Genomic DNA, 27,553 nt, shown 5'->3' with positions numbered 1-27,553 from the left:
GGAGTGCATTGCCCCCGTGTGCTGCTTCACTGTGTGGGAGTATGACAAGTCAGGACGGCTAAAGGCTATCTTGTTAGGAATTTCCAGCAATAGTGGGGTGCTCCGGAACCTGGAGGAAGGATTTCCATTGCACGAGGATCGGCTACAGGGACTCAAATACGAGAGGTTTGTCGCACGGAGGGTAACACTGCTTATTCAGCAAATCGCCCCGCGGCTAGAGTCTGCAGCGCATCATGGGAAACGAGGACATAGCGACGCAGGGATACAGCGTTGCAGTTTCTGCCAGCCGTGCAAGCACCGTACTCAGGGCTGAATTCTGGGTTCGAGACGGGGGAAGGAAGCGGTCCATCTCGGTTCTCCACACCGGTCAGACCACAGAGGAGGCCAGCAGCCACCATGTTGGAAAGCTGACGTCACCATCCCTGTTTTCGACTGACCGCAGCTCATTCAGCCATAGAACAGGTAATTTCAGGCTGCCATTCACCTGCGGCTTGCAGACAGATTGCTTGGGCTCAGTGCATGGGTGCTTGCACCGAGCGCGGGGCGGCCGAGTTCCGGCTCCCGGAACCGCCCTGGCCCAGGGCTGGGGAGCCTGCGGAGGCTGCTTCTTGGAGCCTGCTCTTATCAGAGCATACACCGAGCACGGAGCGGCCGAGTTCCGGCTCCCAGAACTGCCCTGGCCCAGGGCTAGGAGCCCACGGAAACTGCTTCTCGGTCCGGGTCCTGCTGAGGGCCGGTCAGGACTCACCCGTTGCTTTGGTTGCCCGGCAAAGGGAACGAAATGCTGCCATTCGCATAGGATACCAACATGGCAGAGATCTGATGTCATCAGGAAGCGGCGGAGGAGAGAACTTCATCAATACCAGCGGCGACAGAAACAGTTGGTCTCCTGGTAGGGGGGGTGACGCACAGACACCCAAGTCTCTCTCGATTTGTCGTCGAGCCAGAGGGGAGGAGCCGGGCCGCCGCCAGCGCCCGGAGCAGGCCCAGCGGCTCGCCGGCGTGGTGACCGCGTAACCCCAATTGGAGAGGGGGCGGAGCGGAGCCGCCACCCGCGCCCGCAAGGTGGGCAGACCCGCGACCCAGTGGTACACGGGCGTGGTAGGAAGGGCAGGGCAGAGCCGCCGCCCGTGCTTGCAAGGTAAGCAGACCTGTGACAGACTGGCAGGTCAGGCCCAGCGGCCTGCCAGCGTGGTACACACGTCACCCCAACTGGAGTAGGGGCAGAGCAGATCCTTCGCCCATGCCCGGATCAGGCCCTGCCGGTGTGGTGGTCACGTGACCCCAATTGGAGTGGGGGCGGAGCGAAACCACCACCCATGCCCGCAGGGTGAGCAGACCTGTGACCAACCTGCAGATCAGGCACAGCGGTCCGCAGGCGTGGTAGGAGGGGCAGGGCAGAGCCGCCGCCCGCGCCTGCAAGGTAGGCAGACCTGCGACAGACCGGCGGATCAGGCCCAGGAGCCTGCCGGCGTGGTACACATATCACCCTAACTGGAGTAGGGGCAGAGCAGAGTCGCCGCCCGTGCCAGGAACAGGCCCAGCGACCTGCCGGCGGGGTAGTCACGACACCCCAATTGGAGTAGGGGCAGAGCAGAGCCACCACCCATGCCCGAAAGGTGGGCAGATCTGCGACCGAACAGCGGGACAGGCCCAGTGGCCTGCCAGTACGACAGACACGTCACCCCATTGGGAGTAGGGGCAGAGTAGAGCCGCCACCAGCGCCTGCAGGGTAGGAAAACCTGCAACCGACCGGCGGATCAGGCCTGGTGGCCTGCCAGCGTGGTACACTCATCACCCCAATGGGAGTAGGGGCAGAACAGAGCCGGCGCCAGCGCCCAGAACAGGCCCAGTGACCTGCCGGCGTGGTAGTCACGACACCCCAATTGAAATAAGGAGAGAGCAGATCCGCCGCCCGCGCCTGCAGGAAAGAAACGCAAGCAGTATGAAAAGACAAGGAAAGAAAGAACCACAAGCAATGCAGGTCAATGCAACTTTAGAAGAGGTAACAGCTGCAGCAGATGGAATGTCAGATAAAGAATTCAGGATATACATGCTTCAGATGATCTGGAGTCTCATGGAAGACATTAGACAGCAAAATCAGACAATGAAAGATCACTTCGACAATGAATTACGCAAACAAATCCAGGAAGCAAAGGATCAACTAGACAGGGAGATAGAGGTTATAAAAAACAAACAAACAGAAATCCTAGAAATGCAGGAAGAAATAAACCAACTTAAAAACTCAATGGAGAATACTACCAGCAGAGTAGAACACTTAGAAGATAGAACATCAGACAATGAAGACAAAGTATTTCAACTGGAAAAGAACATAGACAGCTCAGCAAGACTGTTAAGAAACCATGAGCAGAACATCCAAGAAATATGGGATAACAACAAGAGACCAAATTTAAGAGTCATTGGGATACAGGAAGGTACAGAGCTCCAAACCAAAGGAATGAGCAGTCTATTCAATGAAATAATACGAGAAAACTTCCCAGACATGAAGAATGAGACAGAATCCCAAAGCCTAGAAGCCTACAGGACGCCGAATGTGCGAAATCATAAGAGATCCACACCTAGGCACACTATAATGAAGATGCCCAACATACAGAATAAGGAGAGAATTTTAAAAGCTACAAGAGAAAGGAAGCAGATTACATTTAGGGGTAAGCCAATCAGGATAACAGCTGATCTTTCAACACAGACTCTGAAAGCTAGAAGATCCTGGAATAACATATTTCAAACACTGAAAGAAAATGGGTTCCAACCAAGAATTGTGTATCCAGCGAAATTAAGCTTCAGGATGGAAGATGAAATTAAAACCTTCCACGATAAACAAAAGTTTAAAGAATTCGCAGCTAGAAAACCATCTCTTCAAAACATCCTCGCCAAAACATTACAGGAAGAGGAAATGGAAAATAACAATGAAAACCAACAGTGGGAGGTAGGACAGTAAAGGGGGGAAAAATAATCAAAGAGGAAAACAAACCATGTTTAGTAACATAAATAAACAAATATGGCTGGAAGAACAACCCATATCTCAATAATAACCCTAAATGTTAATGGCTTAAACTCACCAATCAAGAGACACAGGCTAGTAGAATGGATCACAAAACAAGACCCAACAATATGCTGCCTACAGGAGACGCATTTGATAGGAAAAGACATACATAGGCTGAAGGTGAAAGGTTGGGAAAAATCATATCACTCATATGGACTTCGGAAACAAGCAGGAGTGTCCATACTCATATCAAATAAAATAGATTTCAAGCCAAAGTTAATCAAAAGGGATAAAGAGGGACACTACATACTGCTTAAGGGAACCATACACCAACAAGACATAACAATCATAAATATATATGCCCCAAACAATGGTGCAGCTATGTTCATCAAACAAACTCTTCTCAAGTTCAAGAGTCTAATAGACCACCATACAATAATCATGGGAGACTTCAACACACCTCTCTCGCCACTGGACAGATCTTCCAAACAAAAGTTGAATAAGGAAACTATAGAACTCAATAACACAATTAATAACCTAGACTTAATTGACATATATAGAGTATACCACCCAACATCAAGCAGTTACACTTTTTTCTCAGCAGCACATGGATCCTTCTCAAAAATAGATCATATATTATGTCACAGGGCAACTCTTAGACAATATAAAGGAGTAGAGATAATACCATGCATCTTATCTGATCATAATGGAATGAAACTGAAAATCAACGATAAAAGAAGGAAGGAAAAAGCATACATCACTTGGAGAATGAACAATAGGTTACTGAATGATCAATGGGTTATAGAAGACATCAAGGAGGAAATTAAAAAATTCTTAGAGATTAATGAAAACACAGACACAACATATCGGAATCTATGGGACACATTGAAAGCAGTTCTAAGAGGAAAATTCATTGCTTGGAGTTCATTCCTTAAAAAAAGAAAAAACCAACAAATAAATGATCTCATACTCCATCTCAAAATCCTAGAAAAAGAAGAGCAAAACAACAGCAAAAGAAGTAGAAGGCAAGAGATAATTAAAATCAGAGCTGAAATTAATGAAATCGAAACAAAAGAAACAATTGAAAAAATTGACAAAACTAAAAGTTGGTTCTTTGAAAAAATAAACAAAATCGACAGACCCTTAGCCATGCTAGCGAAGAGAAGAAGAGAGAGAACTCAAATTACTAGCATACGGGATGAAAAAGGCAATATCACAACAGACACTTCAGATATACAGAAGATAATCAAAAATTATTTTGAATCCTTATACTCCAATAAATTAGAAGATAGTGAAGGCATAGATAAATTTCTTAAGTCATATGATCTGCCCAGATTGAGTCAGGAGGATATAGACAACCTAAACAGACCAATATCAATTGAGGAAATAGAAGAAACCATCAAAAGACTACCAACTAAGAAAAGCCCAGGACCGGATGGGTATACAGCAGAGTTTTACAAAACCTTTAAAGAGGAACTAATACCAATAATTTTCAAGCTACTTCAGGAAATAGAAAAAGAGGGAGAACTTCCAAATTCATTCTACGAGGCCAACATCACCCTGATACCTAAACCAGACAAAGACACTTCAAAGAAAGAAAACTACAGACCAATATCTCTAATGAACCTAGATGCAAAAATCCTCAATAAAATTCTGGTGAATCAGATACAAAAACATATCAAAAAAATTGTGCACCATGATCAAGTAGGATTCATCCCTGGGAAGCAAGGCTGGTTCAATATACGGAAATCAATAAATGTTATTCACCACATCAATAGACTTAAAAATAAGAACCATATGATCATCTCGATAGATGCGGAAAAAGCATTCGACAAAGTACAGCATCCCTTTATGTTCAAAACTCTAGAAAAACTAGGGATAACAGGAACATACCTCAATATTGTAAAAGCAATCTATGCTAAGCCTCAGGCTAGCATCATTCTGAATGGAGAAAAATTGAAGGCATTCCCTCTAAAATCTGGAACAAGACAGGGATGCCCTCTCTCACCACTTCTGTTCAACATAGTTCTCGAAACACTGGCCAGAGCAATTAGACAGACGAAAGAAATTAAAGGCATCAAAATAGGAAAAGAAGAAATTAAATTATCACTATTTGCAGATGACATGATTCTATACCTAGCAGACCCAAAAGGGTCTACAAAGAAACTATTAGAGCTAATAAATGAATTCAGCAAAGTGGCAGGATATAAAATCAACACGCATAAATCAAAGGCATTCCTGTATATCAGCGACAAATCCTCTGAAATGGAAATGAGGACAACCACTCCATTCACAATATCTTCAAAAAAAATAAAATACTTGGGAATCAACCTAACAAAAGAGGTGAAAGACTTATACAATGAAAACTACAGAACCCTAAAGAGAGAAATAGAAGAAGATCTTAGAAGATGGAAAAATATAGCCTGTTCATGGATAGGCAGAACTAACATCATCAAAATGGCAATATTACCAAAAGTTCTCTATAGGTTTAATGCAATGCCAATCAAAATCCCAACGGCATTTCTTGTAGAAATAGAGAAAGCAATCATGAAATTCATATGGAAAAATAAACGACCCAGAATAGCAAAAACAACTCTAAGCAGGAAGTGTGAATCAGGCGGTATAGCGATACCAGACTTCAAACTATACTACAGAGCAATAGTAACAAAAACAGCATGGTACTGGTACCAAAACAGGCGGGTGGACCAATGGTACAGAATAGAGGACACAGAAACCAATCCCCAAAACTACAACTATCTTATATTTGATAAAGGGGCTAAAAGCATGCAATGGAGGAAGGATAGCATCTTCAACAAATGGTGCTGGGAAAACTGGAAATCCATATGCAACAAAATGAAACTGAATCCCTTTCTCTCGCCATGCACAAAAGTGAATTCAAAATGGATCAAGGAGCTTGATATCAAATCAGAGACACGCCGTCTGATAGAAGAAAAAGTTGGCTACGATCTACATACTGTGGGGTCGGGCTCCAAATTCTTCAATAGGACACCCATAGCACAAAAGTTAATAACTAGAATCAACAAATGGGACTTACTCAAACTAAAAAGTTTTTTCTCAGCAAAAGAAACAATAAGAGAGGTAAATAGAGAGCCTACATCCTGGGAACAAATCTTTACTCCTCACACTTCAGATAGAGCCCTAATATCCAGAGTATACAAAGAACTCAAAAAATTAGACAATAAAATAACAAACAACCCAATCAACAAATGGGCCAAAGACCTGAACAGACACTTCTCAGAGGAGGACATACAGTCAATCAACAAGTACATGAAAAAATGCTCACCATCTCTAGCTGTCAGAGAAATGCAAATCAAAACCACCCTAAGATACCATCTCACTCCAGTTAGATTGGCAGCCATTATGAAGTCAAACAACAACAAGTGCTGGCGAGGATGTGGGGAAAAGTGTACACTTGTACATTGCTGGTGGGACTGCAAATTGGTGCAGCCAATTTGGAAAGCAGTATGGAGATTTCTTGGAAAGCTGGGAATGGAGCCACCATTTGACCCAGCTATTCCCCTTCTTGGTCTATTCCCTAAAGACCTAGAAAGAGCATGCTACAGGGACACTGCTACATCAATGTTCATAGCAGCACAATTCACAATAGCAAGACTGTGGAACCAACCTAGATGCCCTTCAATAGATGAATGGATAAAAAAAATGTGGCATTTATACACAATGGAGTATTACTCTGCATTAAAAAATGACAAAATCATAGAATTTACAGGGAAATGGATGGCATTAGAGCAGATTATGCTAAGTGAAGCTAGCCAATCCCTAAAAAACAAATGCCAAATGTCTTCTTTGATATAAGGAGAGTAACTAAGAACAGAGTAGGGTCGAAGAGCATGAGAAGAAGATTAACATTAAACAGGGATGAGAGGTGGGAGGGAAAGGGAGAGAGAAGGGAAATTGCATGTAAATGGAAGGAGACCCTCAGAGTTATACAAAAGTACATACAAGAGGAAGTGAGGGTAAAGGGAAAAATAATACAAGGGGGACAAATGAATGTCAGTAGAGGGGGCAGAGAGAGAAGAGGGGAGGGGAGGGGAGGGGAGGGGGGATAGTAGAGGATAGGAAAGGCAGCAGAACACAACAGACACTAGTATGGCAATATGTAAATCAATGGATGTGTAACTGATGTGATTCTGCAATCTGTATATGGGGTAAAAATGGGAGCTCATAACCCACTTGAATCAAAGTGTGAAATATGATATATCAAGAACTATGTAATGTTTTGAACAGCCAACAATAAAAAATTTTAAAAAATGTGGCATTTATACACAATGGAGTATTACTCTGCATTAAAAAATGACAAAATCATAAAATTTGCAGGGAAATGGATGGCATTAGAGCAGATTATGCTAAGTGAAGCTAGCCAATCCCTAAAAAACAAATGCCAAATGTCTTCTTTGATATAAGGAGAGTAACTAAGAACAGAGTAGGGACGAAGAGCAGGAGAAGAAGATTAACATTTAACAGGGATGAGAGGTGGAAGGGAAAGGGAGAGAGAAGGGAAATTGCATGGAAATGGAAGGAGACCCTCAGGGTTATACAGTGGAGGGGGTAGAGAGAGAGGAGGGGAGGGGAGGGGAGAGGTGGGGAGGGGGGATGGTGGAGGATGGGAAAGGCAGCAGAGCACAACAGACACTAGTATGGCAATATGTAAATCAATGGATGTGTAACTGAGGTGATTCTGCAATCTGTGTATGGGGTGAAGGTGGGAGTTCATAACCCACTTGAATCAAAGTGTGGAATATGATATGTCAAGAAATTTGTAATGTTTTGAACAACCAACAATAAAAAATTAAAAAAAAAAATAAGCTGCCTTGTTGTGACCATGTGGCAAGAAGTTCCAGGAGACCTCTAGAAGCTGAGAGTGAACCCCAAGCAATAACTGACAAGAAAATAGGAACTTCAGTCCTAAATTGCAAAATGACAAATTTGGATGCAATCCTAGTGAGCTAAAAGGTAAATTTAGCTAGTCAAACCTCCAGAATGAAGGCTTCATTGCAGCATTGTGAGGCTCTGAGCAAAAGACCTAGTTAAGCTATGCCCAATCTCCAACCCCACAGAGACAGCAATCTAGAACATGTGTTTGTGTTTAAAAACTGTTTGTAGCAATTTGTTAAGCAGCAATAAAAATCTAATATATTAGGAAATTAATATCTTTTGTGCCTAATTTCTTCATATGCAAAAAGAGAGAAAAATCTCCATGAGATTATTGTGAAAATTAGATCAATTATTATGAATATAACTTAGAACATAACTGACATTTCTTCATGCTTATTATGATATGTTATTATGAATACTGTTATTATTTTTATTAATCCAAAGTCATTAAAATGACTTCAGTAGTTAGTATGGCAGCATATTTATTCTTTCAGTCACTGAATAACAAAGCTTTAAGGCTATAATTTTGCACTAGAATACCACCAGTTAATTACTCACTTAATTAACTTTCCCCCAAACAGGGAAAAATATCTAACACATGATGAATGGGGAAAGAGAAATCTTCTTATTATAAAACTGCCTAGATAAACAAATTGTGATATAATCATACAAGAATACTATTTAGCAGTTAAATTAAATAAACTAGAGCTATATATGTCAACATTAATAATATTGGGAGAAGTAATGTTGAGAAAAAGTTGAACAAAGACACATCAAGGTTAATAGTACTCATTTAAAGTTTCAAAATATGCAACACTATAAATTATTTTATTAAAAAACATATATTAAAAGTGCAAGGCTGTATACTTTTCTGAATGGGGAAGGAGATTGAATGAAATGGTGTTAGTTTGCAAAAGGGCTTTACTCTGTGCAAATAAATCACAATATTAGCATTGGTTAACTCTGGGTAATGTGTACAGACATTTGTTGAATTTTTTGTACTGTATATTTTGAACACTTTTTAAAAATTAATCAATTCTATCTATTGCTCTGTGTATTAAGAGAACTAATTTTCCATTTCTGTCCTATCACTAGCATATCACATAACCTGGAGCAAATCATTTCACTTTTCTAAAAGTTCAAGTTTGTTTATTTGTCAAGAAGAAGAATGCAGAAAGTTGACAGATGGTTTCATGTGTTCCTTCAACTTATAGGGTTACAGAATTCTGTATCCCTTGCTTTCAGAAGAACTATATAAAAAAGCATCCCAAATTCTTAAATTCCTTTGGAACCACTCTGTCCAACATGTTAGCCGTTTGTCACATGTAGCTATTTAAATTCAGTTCTTCAGTTGCACTAGCCGTATTTCAAGTGCTCAATAGCCACATGTGGTAAGTGGCTACCATACTGGATAGCACAGATAATAAAATATTTCCATCATCTCTCAGAAAGTTTTATTGGGCAGAGTTGCCATAGTAAATTTCAAAATGTGATCTAATAACTTGTTCTGGCATGTTTAGATACTTCATAATCAGTTTTATCAAGTATATAAAATAAGTTGGGTTATCCATGGTAGTCAACATTTAAAAGCAGAATTTAAATTCCTTTAATCTGGAAACAAACTTAGAAAGGAGAGAAAAAAACTGAGATGGATTAAATATAAGTTTTTACCAAACTGTAGAATGTAAGATGTTATGATGACAAGTTTTTCTCACTTTGTTCATTCCAAAATCTTTTAAATTTTCCTTCCAGCTTTAATACCTATCAATTCTTTAACTAAACCATGCTCAATTTTATTCTCTTTCAAATCACATTTAAAACTTTGAAACTGGTAAACCACATATAATCAAACACACTTTAATCTGCCCACCCTAAATTTTAAATAAATAGAACTTTATTTGACCATGTGTTCATTCAACTGATATTTATAGATTACCTACTCTGTACTTGGCACTCTTCTGGACTTAAGAAACAAATAGAAAAGATAGTGTAGAAACTTGAGCCTAGTTTCAACTTTCACACATAGACTACAAAAGTGAACTGGCAGGCAGGTGTTTTGCATAGATCTTTGCACTTTTAGTATAGCATAGTGTTTCTCAAACTTCATTGCACATCTGAATCAAAATTTCTGGGATAGTTTTTTAAAATACACATCAGTTGGCCCCACCTCCAGAATGTCTAATTAAGCCTGGGGAAAGACCCCAAAATTTGCATTTCTAGCAAGCTCCTTAGTGATACAGATGCTGCTGCTCTGGAAACCACGTTTTGAGGACCACCAAAAAGATTATATTAATTTCCTCAAGAGTTTAAGTTACGTATTGTTGTTTCCATTTTCAAGATTATGCAACAGTTTCTCAGAGATTTTAAAAACCACATCTAAACTATTGGAGTTGGTAGGAGTTAAAATTCAAGCTGCATTTTTAATCTCCTCATGACAAACTGCACACCTTTCACTTAAATTGCATGATCTCTCAACATGGTCAGAAATGGGCTAATAGAAATAATAAGTAAAAGGAAGTATATAAGCCCCAAATCTTCCTCTATATACTGCCCTTCTCCTTTATTTTCATTTAACAGACTGAGGTTTTGAGAGACAATATGTTTGGTCTCTCTCATAAGCCATAAATAAAGAATATAAGTTATTTGATCATAAAGAATATAAGTTATTTAGTCAGAAATCATTGTCTTTTCTACAACATATATCAGATAAGAAATACTGAAGCTAAATTTTAGTTTCTCAGATTTTTTAAAATTATCTAATTCCATCTAACACAATATCGTATTGGTAGAGTAATTTCAAACTTGCAAAGGGATGCCTAAGCTTCTAAGCCAGGTTTCATCTGCTTAGAAAGTCTGTGGTGGTTCTAACCTACCACATAAACTAATCTGAGGTTAATGAGATTTCAAATTTAAGCAAGGTAGTGGAATTTAGTGATCTAGTTTTCTCCAGAAGCTCTAAAGCAGTGATTTTCGACCAGAATTTTTTTTTTCCTTTAGGGGATATTTGACAATGTTCACAGGTTTATTTAATTGTCATAACTAGAGATAGGAATAGTATGGGCATCTCATGTGTTGAGGTCAGGGATGCTGTTAAACATCCTGCAGTGCACAGGACAGAACTACAATTATTCAGCCCCAAATACCAATAATTCCCCCTGTTCCATTGTCACATAAAAAAATATCTCCAAACATTGCTACATATTCTCTGGGGAGCAAAACTGTACCCTGCTGAGAATCACTGCTCTAGAGTTATAATTAAAATCTTGCTTGGCATCTTTCATTACAATGATATTGAAGAGGATGTTGCCTCGTTTTATTTATGTCATTTTTTAGTCCTTTAGGGCCCTTTGAGTGGCAGGCACACTGCCCTTTGAGATCTCCCAGAAGTATTGGGAATAGACTGAAAACCTATAAATGAAAACTGTTAATGCAAAGTAGGGAATTCGTAGGTTTCTACCTGATATTTTGTTTTACAGAAACCTGGATATTCTTGTATATCAAACAAATTAGTATCAAAAAAGTATCAAACAAATTAGTTTTTAAAAAAAAAAAAGATTTTTAAAATCAGCAGGCATGAATGTGAGGAACTCATTCTATTTATGAGTATTAGTTACTCAGGAAAAATTTCAGGCCAACAGGTTGAAGAATTCTGAAAAAAATGTATATGGGTAAGCATTTAAATGTTTGAATTAAATTCAATTTCTATGGTTTTAAAAAACATACCTTTCTTCTTTTTGAAAAGCAGAAAAGTGAGATATCACATTGTCTGAGTCTCTTCAAGTGTGAATATTTTAAATGACTGGTGACTTCAATGTTAGAAGCTGCTAAATCTGCTGCCATCAGAGGAGCCAGGTATAGTAAGTACTCCACGGTCAGGAATCATTGGATCTCTCTCATAAGCCATAAATAGAGTGAGACCAGGTTAGGTCTTCAAGGAAATTTTCAGCTTCATAAATACTCAGCACACCAGATTGAGCTGGGATTAACAGGACATGGCAGGATGTAACCAAAGAGTAGGGAATTTGGAACCAGAAATTCTGGTTAAATTTCTGTACCTTTCATAACCTTGGCTCTCTTCACTGTAAAATGGGAACATAATTTCTACCATATGGAGCTGTCATAGAGTTGAAACAAAATACTTATGAAAGGATTCTTTAAACTGTGACTTTATTAGTCCTTGCTGTTATCCTGAGCAGATATGCATGCATGCATTCATTCATTCATTCATTTATTTATCTGCCACTAATTATTTATTGAAAACCTAACACTTATTTTAAATATCATGAAAAATACTTGAGGATCAGCCACCTGCTTCTTCCATGTTCCTTGAGAAGCCTGATTGGCTAAAGATCTTGCTTCAAAACCTGAAGCCATGAACTTCCCTTTGATCAGGCCAGTTCTTCACTATGGCAAACATATGCCAGACCTCTACCTTCAAGGAACTTCAGTTTTATTAAAAAAAAAAAAGATATAGTTCCCCAAAGCTGAATTTACAAAGCTCTCAAAATACAGAAAAATTCAAACCATTTTTTTCTACACATTTTTCCTTCCAGTATATTACTCATACATACCCAACAGAAGCTAAATTTATCTACCTCTCCCAGCTAAGCCATCTGTTGCATGTAAACATCAATGATGCATGCATCTTTTTAATTATGGTTCTCAGAAAATCTGACAACTAAGGGACATTAAGTGTTAGGTGTTGATGACATTACAGTAGAAAAATGAAAAGATCTTAGTGTCAGAATGGATCTATAATAGGCTTAGCAATAAAGACAATTTGAAAATAGAAGAAAAATATAGGTCTCAGAAAAGGCATGTACATCAACACAAGTGTATGGAATGAAACTTTTAAAAGTATCATTTAATAGGAGAAAAATCACTCTAAAGTTGTGCAAAGAAAAATATGGAAAGCAAAATATAATTTTCCAAAATTACATGTTTACATAAAACTCTTAACTTTGGGAGCCCCTCAGAGAAAATGAATGTCCAAACTGAACACATATGTATGGATATATTGCCAATGAGAAACAGTCCAGTCAAATATGCTTTTATAGTACCCATTCTTTCAACATTCATTGAATATAAATTATTTATTGACCTAACTTATTAGTCTAATAGAAATAGAGTATTTAAATTACAATAAATTCCAAATTAGAGTAATGGCAAAATTGATATTGTCTCTAAGGGTGTCACCAACTTGCCTATTAATTTCAGTGAATTTTTTTTCTTTTTCTCTTCTCTATATTATTAAATGAGAACTCTTCTCTATACTGCATTAGAGACACAAGAGAGGAACTATTAAATTAATTTGCATAGAAAACTATTTCAGAACCTAATTGTTTACACCACATTAAAGTATATTTATGAGTATTACATGCATCATAATCTTGTACCAACGACAGTTGAGTAATAAATGATTTTTAAGTAATGCACAATTTTTAAAAGTTTCTTATAATGGTCATACTCTACATTTTTACTTTCAAAAATGGCATAAAATCTGTAATGATTATGTAGTGAAATATGGTATCACCCATACTTATTCATGCATTTAAAGATAATACCAGAACTAATACATGACATTGATTTACCCTAATTCTTAGAATAGATACAATGACAAATGAGTGATAGAAAGTATTATATATCTCCTTGCATCCTAGAATCTGACCAAAGTCATGTTCTCAGCATCTTAACATTGAAAGCAATGAACCAACTCTTTATTTATCAATTTTTTTTAGTTGTAGATGGACACAATACCTTTATTTTATTTGTTTATTTTTTGTGGTGCTGGGGATTGGATCCAGTGTCTCATGCATGTTAGGCAAGTGCTCTGCCACTGAGCCACAATCCTGGCCCCCAACTCTTTATTATCACCAATGTTTAGTCTGGGGAACTTGAAAAACTGATTTATTCTCAGTTATTGGTGTATATATAAATCATATTAATATTGCAAACTCACAAAAATTAATGGGCATTTGTTCTTTTATATACTGATAGAAAACTACAGAATTAATACATAGGTTTGTGTATGTGTGTGTGTGTAAAATCTCTCTTGCTTTACAAGTGTCATTTTCAACCCTAAAAAAAATCTTGTCCTCATAAGAAATTCATTCAGATTCCAGATTCTGCTTTTAGTTGTAAACACATTTATCATTATAGGTCATCAATGAGTCCTGAAGTAAAGATCTCCAGATCGCGTCTGACTCTTCTATGACCCACAGAAAGTTTTTATATCTTTGGAAAATATACCCTCTGTATGAGTAAAAGCTGTTTTTCCTCAATAAGAAGATCCATGTATATATTTTATTAGTTTAGTTTTATTTTAAATGTTCACAGGAAATTCTAAATACATACTTAAAATTCAATATAATTCTTTTTACCAAGTCAAATAACACTACTACTTCCATAGTTATGCTCAAGGACTCCATGAATTGTAAAAATTACATTTCAGTAATATCAGATCAGTAGTGACTTTTGGGGAGAAAAAATAGACAATCAAATGGAATGTATATAATTACTTCAGAAGTATCAAAAATGGGGAGGCATATGCCTTAGTATAGAGGTAACGTCCTGATTCATCTGTTTTATAAATGAGAATTGTAAAATTTCAGATTTTCCAAAAGAAAGGAATACCTGCCCATATTTGTAAATATGAAGGATGCAAATACCATAAAAATTATGAATATATGAACTGCACTGATTCAAATATGCAGATACATTATGAGAGACCAAATTAAAATCAGAGATTTAAGAAGAGTACATGTACACATTTTCACTTATTCATCCTTAGTTTTCATGACAATCTATACAATCTGTGTTTGAGAGGCAACAGAGAACTTAAAGAACATTGTATAAAACATCTTTGGTTGATTATACACAATACATTTGAGTTTCATTTAATGGTTTGGGAGTAAGAAAACCAACACACCTGTAGTTCCTTTGTGAATAGGACTAGACTAGATTTCATATTTAAACCGATAAGCTATCCTCAAATCAATAGCTTAGGGTCAGCTAACTTACTGTGGAGGTGGATGAAATAAGGGTGCCAAGGAGATATTGAAGGCTGCTCTTGAACAGAGTGATGACTGTTATTATATCTACATATGATTAAGTAGCTTAGAGACTTCATTTTTAAAGCTGTTTTGACCAACTTCCTCAAGGGAAAGTATAAATAATTGCACTCTGAAGCATTGATAATAATCACTTGCTTGGGTAAATTGAACAAGGAGCTTAGTTGCCTCTTATTTGCCCTTATTTTCTGTTTAATTTTCTATTACTTCTGTGTCCAATTACCACAAACTTACGGACTTAAAATAACACAATATGTGGTCTTTTAGTTTGGGGTACCCAAAGTCTTAAATGGACCAATTGAGCTAAAATAACATATTTACTGGGCTGCATTTCTTATGAAGGGTCTAGGGAAATTACGTTTTTCTTGCCTTTTCCAGCATCTGGAGACCATCACCATTTCTTGCATCATTACCCCTTTCTTATATCGGTTCAACCTCTGCATCCATTGTAACATTAATCCTCCTCCTTAACTATCATGTTAAGTGAAATAAACCAATTTCAAAAAGCCAAAGGCCAAGGGTTCTCTCAGAAATGTGGATGCTGACTCACAATAGGTGGGGAGGAGGTAGAAATGGAGGTTCACCAGATTGGACAGGGGGAATGGGGAGAAGGGAGGGGGATGGGAATGGGAAAAACAGTAGAATAAATTGGACATAACTTTCCTGTGTTCATATATGAATACACAACCAGTGAACTCCACATCATGTACAACCACAAGAATGGGAAGTTATGCCCCATGTATATATAATATGTCAAAATACATTCTACTGTCATGTATAACTAAAAAAAAAAAAATTTTAAATCCTCCTTATCTGCTCTGTCATACCTCCTTCCCTGACTCAGACTTACCTGCCTCCCTCTTTCCCTTATAAGAATGCTTACAGGATGGGGATATAGCTCAATTGGTAGAATGCTTGCCTTGCATGCACAAGGCCCTGGGTTTGATCCCCAGCACCACACACACAAAACAAAGAATGCTTACAATTACATTGTACCAACCTAGATACGTCGTGATGATATTCCCATTTCAGTGTCCTTAATGAGTCACATGTGCAAAGTTCCTATTTCCATTATAAGGTAATATATTTACAGGTTTCACGGACTAGGAAATGGACCTTTGAGGGTAATTATTCTGTTGACTTGATATCTTCCTTCCATGATCCTTTTAAAATGGGAGTTTTTAAGTAATGTTCTGTGACCCATTGGCAAACTGCGAAATTCTCTGATTTCCAATAGGTCTTTTGTTATAATACTGTGTGTAGGATGTTGAATCTAGCATAGTGATCCTCAAATTGTGAACAAATAGATCAGCACCATCCAGGACTTGTTAAATATACAAATTCTTGGGTCCCACTCAATTTCAAAAACTTGGGATGTGGCATAGCAATATAGGGTCCTCTAGGTGATTTATGCTTAAGTTTGGTAAATACTGATCTAGGCTTATATTTCTATGTGTTATTTATGTTAATGTTCATTATTTTCTACCAGTGTTAGTCACATTTTTAAGGATGCAAGTATTGGGTAGGGTGAGTAAGCCTTGAGATCTTTGGATCAACATGATGGAAACACACCAAAATGGCTGGCCACGGTAGAATATGCCTGTAATCCCAGTGCCTTGAGAGGCTGAAGCAGGAGATCAAAAGTTCAAAGCCAGCCTCAGCAACTGAGCAAGGCCCTAAGCAATTGAGTGAGATCCTGTCTCAAAATTTAAAATATAAAAAAGGGCTGGGTTGGGGCTGGGGTGGTGGCTTAGTGGTAGAGCGCTTGCCTAGCATGCGTGAGGCACTGGGTTCGATTCTCAGCACCACATACCAAAAAAAAAAAAAAAAAAATCTGGGGATACCTCACTGGTTAAGTGCTCCTGGGTTCAATCCCTGGGACTGGAAAATGTTACAAAAAAGCCATTTCGTATTGAATCCAATCTATGATCTTTAACAACTCTTTTGTAAACAAAGATTTTCCTTGTAGAGCTCCCAAGTGCTCATAGGGCCTGTTAGATTCCTACTGAAATTAGAGAATACCTGGCATATATCAGGAATTTTATTGAGTGTTTCCCATTTAGTATCTCATTGCATTCCTCACTTCAGCCTTACAAAATAGATAAGATGCCCCCCTGATTTAAATATGAAAAGACAATAAATAGATTTCACATCATTTTTTACCTATAGTATATCCAGCTGAACCTAGTATTAATATTTCTGAATGAAGCAAAAGAGGAAAAAAGGAAGAGAGAAAGACCACTAAGTAAGAGATGGGATTCAAATCTCTGTCCATCTGATTTCAAACCCAACTTTATTCTGCTATGCAATACTGTCTCCAGTGTATATATGTTTGTATGTGTGTGAATGCCTGTACCATATATATATTATGCCCAAACCCTAATAAATGGTTCCTATAAGTAATGATTTACTTAATTGAGAAATCATAGATTATAACTAGTTATCATCAGTTTTTAGTTTGGGTCATGACAACATATTCAGTTGTGTGACCCTAGAACCTCTAAACACATAGACAAATATAAATCGAATATAATAAAAGTATTGAGTATCAGTAGTTATAAGGTTTATTTTGTATGTAATACATAAACTTAATGTGTCTTCAAAGAGGCAAATTTTTCTTTTCCCACAAGAATTATTAATTATACTCTTATTTATGTATGTAAATTTCACAACATAAAGTTACGAACAATATTGTTGAAACATTTAGAAAAGTTAATTCTAATCTCCATTGTTTTTATCACAAGTAAAACACACAGAATTTTCCACCGGATTTGTGCACAAATAACATTTGCTTATCAATCATAATTTATACGTTAGGCTCCCATGCCTCAAGCCCAAGGTATCATAACCTGATACTTATGGAATAGGAGAATCCATGAACTTTATATTGCCTAATTCCATGCATTTTATACCTTCAGAAACAATTCTGAGGAAGACACAGATTCTACCAGACAACTGAAGAAAATGCACGATACAAAAAAAAGTGATTCAAGGGGGACTCTATTTTATAATAAATAGTATGTAATTCATATTTAAAGCACATTTAACTGTATTTAATTATTTAATTTAATTTGATAATCAGGTCAACAATTAATGACCATAAACCTTATTCAAAGCCTTGTTCGAGGTGAACAAGACAACTTTATTCTTGCTCACAGGAAATTTATTATTCTCTTTCAAGAAGTTTACATTTGGTTCAGAAAGACAATATTTAGATTTTTTAATTATAAATACAACCTCTATACTAAATGGTTAGGTAGAAGGTTATAAGACTTTGAAATCGATATTATACAGATTCCCTTATTTGGTTTAAAGAACAATATCCTTTGGGAATAATTGGTTAGGGCCAGATTTATGCATTTATATTTCTAATGGAAGATTCATTAACACTAACCATTTGTTAATAGAAATTCACCTTCAGCTTTTTTTCCTGTAAGTGTGTAGCAGAGTAGTGCAACTAGGCAATATTTGATTATGTTTGATGCTCCAGGCATGGTCTTACTAGAAGCATTGCTTAAATTCATAGACAACAGTTATGGTGAGATTCTACAAAATAATGATAGATGTATGAATTTGTAAACTCATAATTTTATAAATGATTAAATACTCTAACATGAGCTTCAAGATTTAGAATCATTTCACTGTATTTATACTCTTGATATAAACCATAAATTTTCAATTAATGAAGGCATATATATACACATACAAATATAGACATATATAATTTATTCTCTTATTCATTCAATCAAGTGTTATATGTTGGATCTAATACTTGAATAAATTCACTCATTCAAGTATTTACTGAATAAATATTGAATATCAATTCTCACTGCTAAACACCAGAAGATATATAATATTAAGTTTATTAAAAATTAAGTTATTATCTACATAAACCAAACACTCAAACACAACCCAAGTGTCAAGATGATTATTTAAGGCCACACAGGCTCTTTAGGAGCTCAGAGAATAAAAAAGATTACTATGATTTTGGAAACCCGGGCAAAGGTTTACTAGAAGATGAAGTACTCAAGTAGGCCTTGATAATTGCTACAATATGAATATCATTTTATTTTTTCATATTATGATCAGAGATAGAATATGAAATTAAGATGGACAAGACATTGGGAAAGGTTAGAATGTGATCAAAGAGCTTTTTTTCAAGAAATTGGCCCACAATATAAACAAGTTTCACTGTGACTTCCTTATAGATTCCAAGGACATTATTATGAAATTCATTGGCAAGGGAATTTCAAGTCTGTTGTGAATTTTCAATTTACAATGAATATTTATGTAGTTTTACAAATGCTTTTAATGAGATATAAACAACTATGAAAAGATGTCTAATAAAGAAATAAGAAGTTTTATAACAGTAATGATTATTAAAAACAATACTATAACCATGAAGTTGACCATGAATCATACTTCAGAGGGAATGCACAACCTGAATCTGTGGGAAGAAGGAATAGTCAGAAGCAGGCATGATATAAGTAATAGAAAAAAATAAATGGTCTATGACCTTTGTGGATGTATCTGAATGTCTTAATGATCAGTGTTGTAGGAGTTACAGCAAATGCAGGCTCACAACAGAGATGGGATGACACATATGCAGAAGTCCACGTGCTAGATGATAGGAAAGCAACCAAGGCAAAGCATTCTTTTTGAAGAGGACCTCAAGAAGTAGGTAAGTTTGAGCAGATGGCATAGGGGACAGGATTAAAACCTTAGTGTAGGAAACTCAAATTAGGCATGATTATATTTGTTCATTTATTCACTTATTTTACAAATATCTATTTAGTATCTGCTATTTGAACACAAGGCAGTAACCAAAAGAATGCCCTTACCCTTATTAAACTTACATTTTAGTGACTCAAGTTGAATCTTTAGGCTCAATTTTTAAAATAATGATATTCTGGATTCAGACCTATGAATTCCAATCCAACTGAGTTGCAGTGAAACATGGACACTGGCATCTTTTCAAAGCCAATGTACAACTATGGCTGAAAGCCACTGTTCCCAGATCACTCAAGTTAGGCTATGTTCTACTGCTGGAAAAAATAAATCTCAGTGGCTTAAAAACAAACATGTTTATTTCTCACGCATGCTACAAATACACTGCAGTGTTACAAGGCTGCTCTGTTCATAATACTCATGCTGATGGAACAACTGTCACTATAGATGTTGCCAGTCACTATCCAAGAAGAAAAGAGAGCCTTGGAGGTTTTAACCCCAGAATAAATATTCCATTCTGAAAGTGACGCACATCACTTAAAGTCAAAGAGCTCTGCCAGAACTGGACAAGTGAGACCACCCACCTTTAAGAGGGCCAGGAAGCACCCTCCTACAGAAAGAAGAAAAACGTAAATAGACATTAGTCAGCATTAAAGGTAACCCTTAAAAATAGGCATTAAGGATTACCACTGTTGATCAGCATAAATGTAAACCATTGTTCACCACCATTAAGGATAATCATTTTTGACCAGTTTTTAGGCCAACAACAAGCAGAAGTAACCATTGATCTGCATTAAAGTTATTCACTGTTGTCCAGTGTATTAAGGATAAGCACTATGTTAACAAGCATTAAAGATTGCAACTAAGGATAATCACACAGGACCTAGCCTTCAGGCTAAGGAACTCAGATTGTGGACTTGTCTCTATGTAATCCATTCCCTCCAACAACCTCCCCATCTTTGCTACATTTCATACCTACAAATGTTCCCATCCCACACTCACCACCCAAGAAGTATAAGGTAACTCTCACTTGTATTTCTATAGCTTCCTAAGTTCATTTCCAAGTATGCACCACTTATAGTACAAATTCATCCATTTGTAGTGCTGAAAGCAGGAACTAGTTCTGACCTTGGAATCCCCAGTATCTGGGGTAGGGTCTGGCATAAGCCATATGCTCAAGAAACATTTGTTGGATCAACTTGTGTTTTTAGTATTTCCTAAAATGAGCCCCAAGATAATGGAACAACTCCTCATGGCCAGGTTTTAAACTACTCCATCTTTCCTGAACTTATTCCTTCAACAAGTTCAACTTCTTGGCCTTGCACACAGTGTATTCAAATGCCTAGGCTGATTAACTGTTTTCACTTAATTCCCTTGATCTGATGTTCAACAGAGGTAAACAAAATGATACCTCGAACAACATGTAAGTATGAATTTACTCACTGAATTAAGCTTCTGCTGTCAGCACCAGGGAGACTAACTCTAAACAGAAGCAGAAACACCCAGCTTACCATGAAATACAATCTCAGAAGCTTGTTCCCCATAAATACTAATAATTTGCCACCTTGCCCAGTTGGATAATATTTTCTTACAAATTATAGCACAGAAAAGCCCTGGAGGTGCACTATGGAGGATCCACAGTATTTTCAGATCCTGTCTCTTGTATTCTCATCCCCGCCCACTGCTCTCTGTCTCTGTGTGTCACTCTTTGCCTGTCTCTATGTCTCTCTGTGATTCTCTTTGTCTCACTCCCCACTCCTACATCCTTCCCATGTCTATGTATCTCTCTCTGTACAACCATCCCCTTAATGCTTCATGAACTGGATAACTGTGAATACTGCTTTAAGAATATATTATACCTTCAATCTCTACCTAGATAATAGAGGAAAAACTAAGGAAATTGCTCTCAATGGGAACAAATCTCATTTATCACCAATAAACAGCAGCTGCTGATACTTGATAACAACATTGTCCCTCTGCACACTGAAATATTCATACAAAGCTATGTTAATATCAGAGCATGTTACACTAAAAATTCTTGATGAACAGGAAAGGGAATATAGGTTGAAAGGCATGTTAATGAGCAAAGATGGCATCTTTTTAAACTGAAGAAATAAAAATAGGTATCTCACCTCTGAGATAACTAGTGTTAGGACTCCAATTGGATTAAACAGTTATTAAGCATCTGTAGTCTCACAAAGAAAAATCAGGCTAAGAGATAAATTTAGATGACTAAATGGTTCAATTCCCCTCCAGCTGTATATTTCTTACATCTGAAATCCTTTTGTATTTAATAATAAAAACCATGCCTAAGAATCCAATTGAATAATGACACTGAATTCATATTTCTATCTACCCCCATGGGGTTTTTTAAAACATTTTTTAAAAAACAATCTACAATTTCTTTCTTCACGTTTTTTTCGTGTGTGTGTGTGTGTGTGTGTCCATCTGTCCCCAGACACTAATTCGTATCTGTAACCCTGAGCCAAAAGTAAGAGTTCAATCTTAAATAGAATCTCTTGTGTAGAACACTGACAAGTCATACAAGGACTAAACACATAACTCTGGCCGTGACAACTCTAGCCTCCAACCAATGTTCTCTCATCAACATATTTACCTTCTTCTAATAGCATCATAGCTCTTCTTCTCTTAGGAACTACTTCCTTTGCTTTAAATGTAGATTTTATAGGGTCATAATATCTCTGTTCCCAAGGCTAGAGTTGGTCCAGAAGTGAGCACTGGCTCCAAGCCAGGCAAATACAAGTTCGTTCTCATAACTTCTCTATCTGGCACTAAGATCAAAGCTGCCAATTTGGTGGTGAAAGCTACAGGATATACACTTAAGAGAAATTGGCAACCATATTTCCTGACTTGTAGATCAAGCTCATATGTTGGGGAGAAGGTAAAGCCAACAGGCCAGAGATTTAAAAAATAATAATAATTTAAATAGTGTTTTAGTGGATGCTATCTACATCCCACCCAGAGTCTCCTGTTAACACTTTTAACCATTTATGTGCATCCCTTCCCTTGATTCTCTGAACTTTTGCTTCTAATGGTCTATACCTGTGACTGTTTTCATACACTATCTTTGAAGCTACTAGAACTTTGCTCTAACATGTGGAGCCAGAAATGCCCAGGGGTTATGTTTTTCCAGGTTGAGGTGGACTTATTAGTGAATAACAGACTGATAAAGGCATATGCAAACCAAGCTCCCTTGCCTTCAGTTGGAGGGAACTCTAGGTTATAATTTATACTTCAGAATTCCTCTGCCAAGTCAGGTTGAGGCTGGGAGGAAGCCTTGTTTGGCTTCTTCCCCTTTCCTCTTCTGCTTCTCACTTTCCCTTACTTGTTTGCCTAAGAATTAAAAACAAAATTAAACAGTGTTCAAGTGAGTCACTGGTCTCAATTATCCCTGAGGCTCTTCAATATACAGCCAAAATTTGGTTACTAATATGCCCAGTGCCATTTCTTTTAATTTCATTTTTATTTGTAATAATAAATTGACAAATTATAGTTGTATATATTTATGGGATACAAAGTGCTGATATGATTTATAAATACAATGCAGAATAATTAGATCTAGCTAATTAACATATCTGTCACCACAAGCACTTGTCACTTTTGTGATTAGAACATTCAAAATTTACTCTTTTCAATCCTGTTTCCTCTTCATAAACCAGTTCAAATAGGGTCCCTGTCATTTGGAACCAAAAGGGACCTGACTAATTCAACAACTAAGATGCCTAGTTCAATGGAATATGATATTATCCAAAATGATTGTTTTATAAGATATGTTGATATGAATAGAACATTTGTGAGCTTTATTAAATAAATAATTTGGCTGGTTTTTACTTTTGAGAGTTGATTAGTCAACTCCATGAAAATAATCAAATTAATATGCATATCTACATATAGTCATATTTGCCATTTAACAGCCTTTGAGACAACACAGGATAGAAGAGTTGGCTCTGTTGATCCATATAGTTTTACAGAAACTAGTGTAACAGAATACTGAGCAGGATATTAATAACGTTTCCGATCTTATTATGATTATAGACAACATGTGATTTGCAATGAATTTTAAAGGCCCAGGAGAAGTTTACTGATGCTAATTATAAGAAACATTTTGACAGCCACCATCTGGAGCAATGCTTAAGTGAATATAAGCTGCTAAAAATGAGTTTAATATGATAACCAGTTTATTGGGCAGGTTACAGAAATATCTCTCTACAACTATTCATTAGGGATTGGAATCATTTGCTCAAACTTTTCTAACATTTCCCCCTCCCACTTTAAAAGGAGAAAGCATAACCACCAAAGACCCAGCCTAAATGAGTTATAGATTTGGGACTAATTGGTGCCTGATTAAAGCTATTCAACCATGACTATGTTGTAAAGTAGAAGCAAAAATGGGGCCCTGGCAGGAAAGTCCATAATTATTGTGACAAAGAAACAGCAATCTCAGTGCCAAATTAAAAATGGAAATGTTTTACATTTTCTTGAGAGAGGAGGTTTTGTAAGATTGCTTTTTACTCATATAAATAATCTGTGAAATGGTTATTAAATATTAAATTTAATATTGGAAAAAGAGGCTTGTGCATCATTTACATGTAATCATTAACTAATCCACTAACTTTAAAATAATTAAATAACAGAATAGATATGAGCCCAGTTCACAAACCTAAGCTACACCATTATTTTCAGGTATGCATACCTGCAATCCCCTAAGGGAGACTGTACCTCAGGGATCTCTTTTGGGGCCCACTCTTGTGATATGAGCACCTGGTCTTTCTCCTTATCTTGCCTGAAGACCTCCCAGTTCCTGGTCCTGTTAGTCTCTCAACTGTATCACATTCACCCTCTCCCTTATGACTTCCTAATGAGGACCTTTCTCTCTGGGGTTCTCAAGCATGGCACTTTAGGCACACTGCTCACCTGCCCTACTGAGCTGTTTTGTGTTGGGCAGTCACTGTGCTGGGTTAGTGGCTGCTGGGTAGAAGGGAAAGTTAGAAACTGAGTACTTGGCCAGCTGGAGTTCCAAACTGGGAGATGCCCCCACTAAAGATGGTGATGAAGGTGACCCAAGATGGAGGCGCCTACTTTCAGCTGTAGGGTGTCGGGTCAGGTGAAGGGAGCCAGCCAATGGTGTTGGAGAATGAGTTCAGAGAGGAGCTCTGCAGTGTGTGGTTGTGGCTGACTTCAGAGCATGTATGAAGTTCACGGGTGTTGGCAGGCTACTGTGCGTAGGGGGCTATCTTTGCTGCTACAGAGTCCCAAGATGGCGGCAACTGGCGGAGGCCCATGTTGGTAGATGGGGGTCCACACAGGAGTGGTGGCCAGAGTTCCTATGCATGGAAAGCTTCCAGTATCCTACATGGGAGTGGCATCCATGATTTCTGCTCAGGTGGGTAGCTGAAAGTTCTGCGTGGGTGCTGCTGCCAATGTTCCCACTTGGGTACCTGGTAGTCCTGCATGGGCAAGTAGTTGGGAGACCTACTCTCATACTGAGGCCTAAAGCCCTGGACAGGCCATGATTCCTGCATGGGGGCAGGAATATCACTTGCAGAGAAGCAGTATTCTCACTACTTGAGTCCCAGGTCACAGAGCAATAGAGAAAGCTGCCTCTGTCTGGCCTGTCATCTTGGATCCTCACATGTCCTCATTTCTGTTGCTTTATTTAGCTAAGGATGATGTGTTAATACCTGCAGGGATGGTGTATGATGGCTGTAAAATGTCTCAGAATGATGCTTTTTATGGACTCAGGTTACCTGAGCATTGCATGAAACCTGAGCATAATTTAGTCATCCTAAGTAGGAAATCCTGTGACCAGAAGTAACATTATATGCTAATGGGTTCTATTTTCTAGTATTGTCAAAATATATTAATCTGTTTGTTTTCTAGAGATAATTATTTATAGCAGTGATTTTATTTAGTTGTATATCTAACCAGAGTCTCAACTTGGGCTTTATGTTAGTATCATTCAGGGTTCTTAGAAAATGATATACAAGGCCTGAGTCTCAGAGAAGCTGATATAATTGGTTTTGGTAATACCTACACTTCAATATTTTTAAGTACTTTTTTAGTTATACATGGACACAATATCTTTATTTTGTTTGTTTTCATGTGGTGCTGAGAATTAAACCCAATGCCTCTCATGTGCGAGGCAAGTGCTCTGCCTTTGAGCCACAACCCCAGACCCCCAGTCTTCAATATTTTAAAAAATATTTTTAGTTGTAAATGGACACAATACCTTTATTTTGTTTGTTTATTTTTATGTGGATCGAACTGAGGATCAAACCCAGTGCCTCTCACATGCTAGGCAAGTGCTTTACCACTGAGCCACAACCCCGGTCCCAGGCTTCAATATTTTTAAAGCTTTTCCAGGCAATTCTAAAATATAACCAGGACTGATGAACTGAACAAACTATAACACTGCAGTTGACATAATTCACAAAACAATTTTATAATGAACAAAGCCCAATATGAGGCATGTAAAATGGTCTAGTGACAAATATTTTTAAAAGTTCAAAGAAGGGTTATAGCAGTGAGACCTAGAGTTGTTCAGAAAGGGATAATGCTGGAGGAGTAACTTGGGCTGAATTTTGAACAATGAAATTTTGACTGATGAAAAAAAGGAAGGAATAATCCAAATAGGAATAAAGCAGGTATGAGCATATTATATGATATGGAAAGCTGAGAGTCAACCTGGAATAGGGGGAAGATAAAGACTGTTTTCAGAAGCCTGGCAAAGAAGGCTGAGGTGAAAATTCAAAACAAATGGAGGGTCAGTGAGATGAATGGCCCTGATCTTCTGCCATGACAGATGATGCCATCTTTGGCAAACTGATATTTCTGAAATCAAAAACTTCAAGACTTAAATCTGATATAATTTGATGCAGAAAGGATTATGTTTATAAGAATTGCAGCCTAACGAAGACTCCTTTATTCATAACACTCCCAGCTTTAGTACAAATGATTTATCTTATGCTTTAGAACCAAAATACATTCCTGTAAAAGTTCAGAATCTTTACCACAATTATATATTGGTAAAACAATTTTTTGCAGACATAAGTGATTCATCACCCAGTTTTATAACTTTTTATTGTGGTAAAATATGTATAACATAAAACCTACCACCTTAAACATTTAGTGTACTGCTCAGTGGTATTATGTATATGCATATTATTGTACAACCATCACCACCCATCCATCTCTAGAACTTTTAATCTTGCAAGACTGAAACTCTGTACTCATTAAAACATAATTCTCCCTTTCCTCCTTCCCCTGCATCCCTCAGCAACTAACATTCAACTTTCTTTCTCTATGAATTTGACTATTCTAAATAACCCATATATATATATATATATATATATATATATATATATATATATATATATATATATATATATATGGAATTATATAGTATTTGCCCTTCCAGATTTGGCTTATTTCATCTATCATAATGCCTTCAAGGTTCATATTGTGACATAACTCAGAATTTCTTTCCTTTTTAAAAATATTTTATTGATGCTTTATAATTGTACACAATAGTAGGATTCATTGTGATGTAATTGTACATGCATAACACATACTGAATTTCACCACATAATCATCACAAATTTACTACCAAACTTTTGCAAAAACATGGAGTGTGATTTTATGTGAAGCTTTTATATTAAAAAGTTATGCTGTTATTACTTAAAAGTTATTATTAAACTGTGAATACATGTTAAGATCAACACACATCCTTTCTTTGTGACAATTTAGTGAACATTTTTCCAATCTGAAAAAAGTTAACATGTTAGTTATAAATTTGTGCATAATAGTAGCAATATTA

The sequence above is a fragment of the Marmota flaviventris genome, chromosome X (assembly GCF_047511675.1).
Source record: "Marmota flaviventris isolate mMarFla1 chromosome X, mMarFla1.hap1, whole genome shotgun sequence".
Taxonomy (NCBI): Eukaryota; Metazoa; Chordata; class Mammalia; order Rodentia; family Sciuridae; genus Marmota; species Marmota flaviventris.
This window is presented reverse-complemented; position numbering follows the sequence as displayed.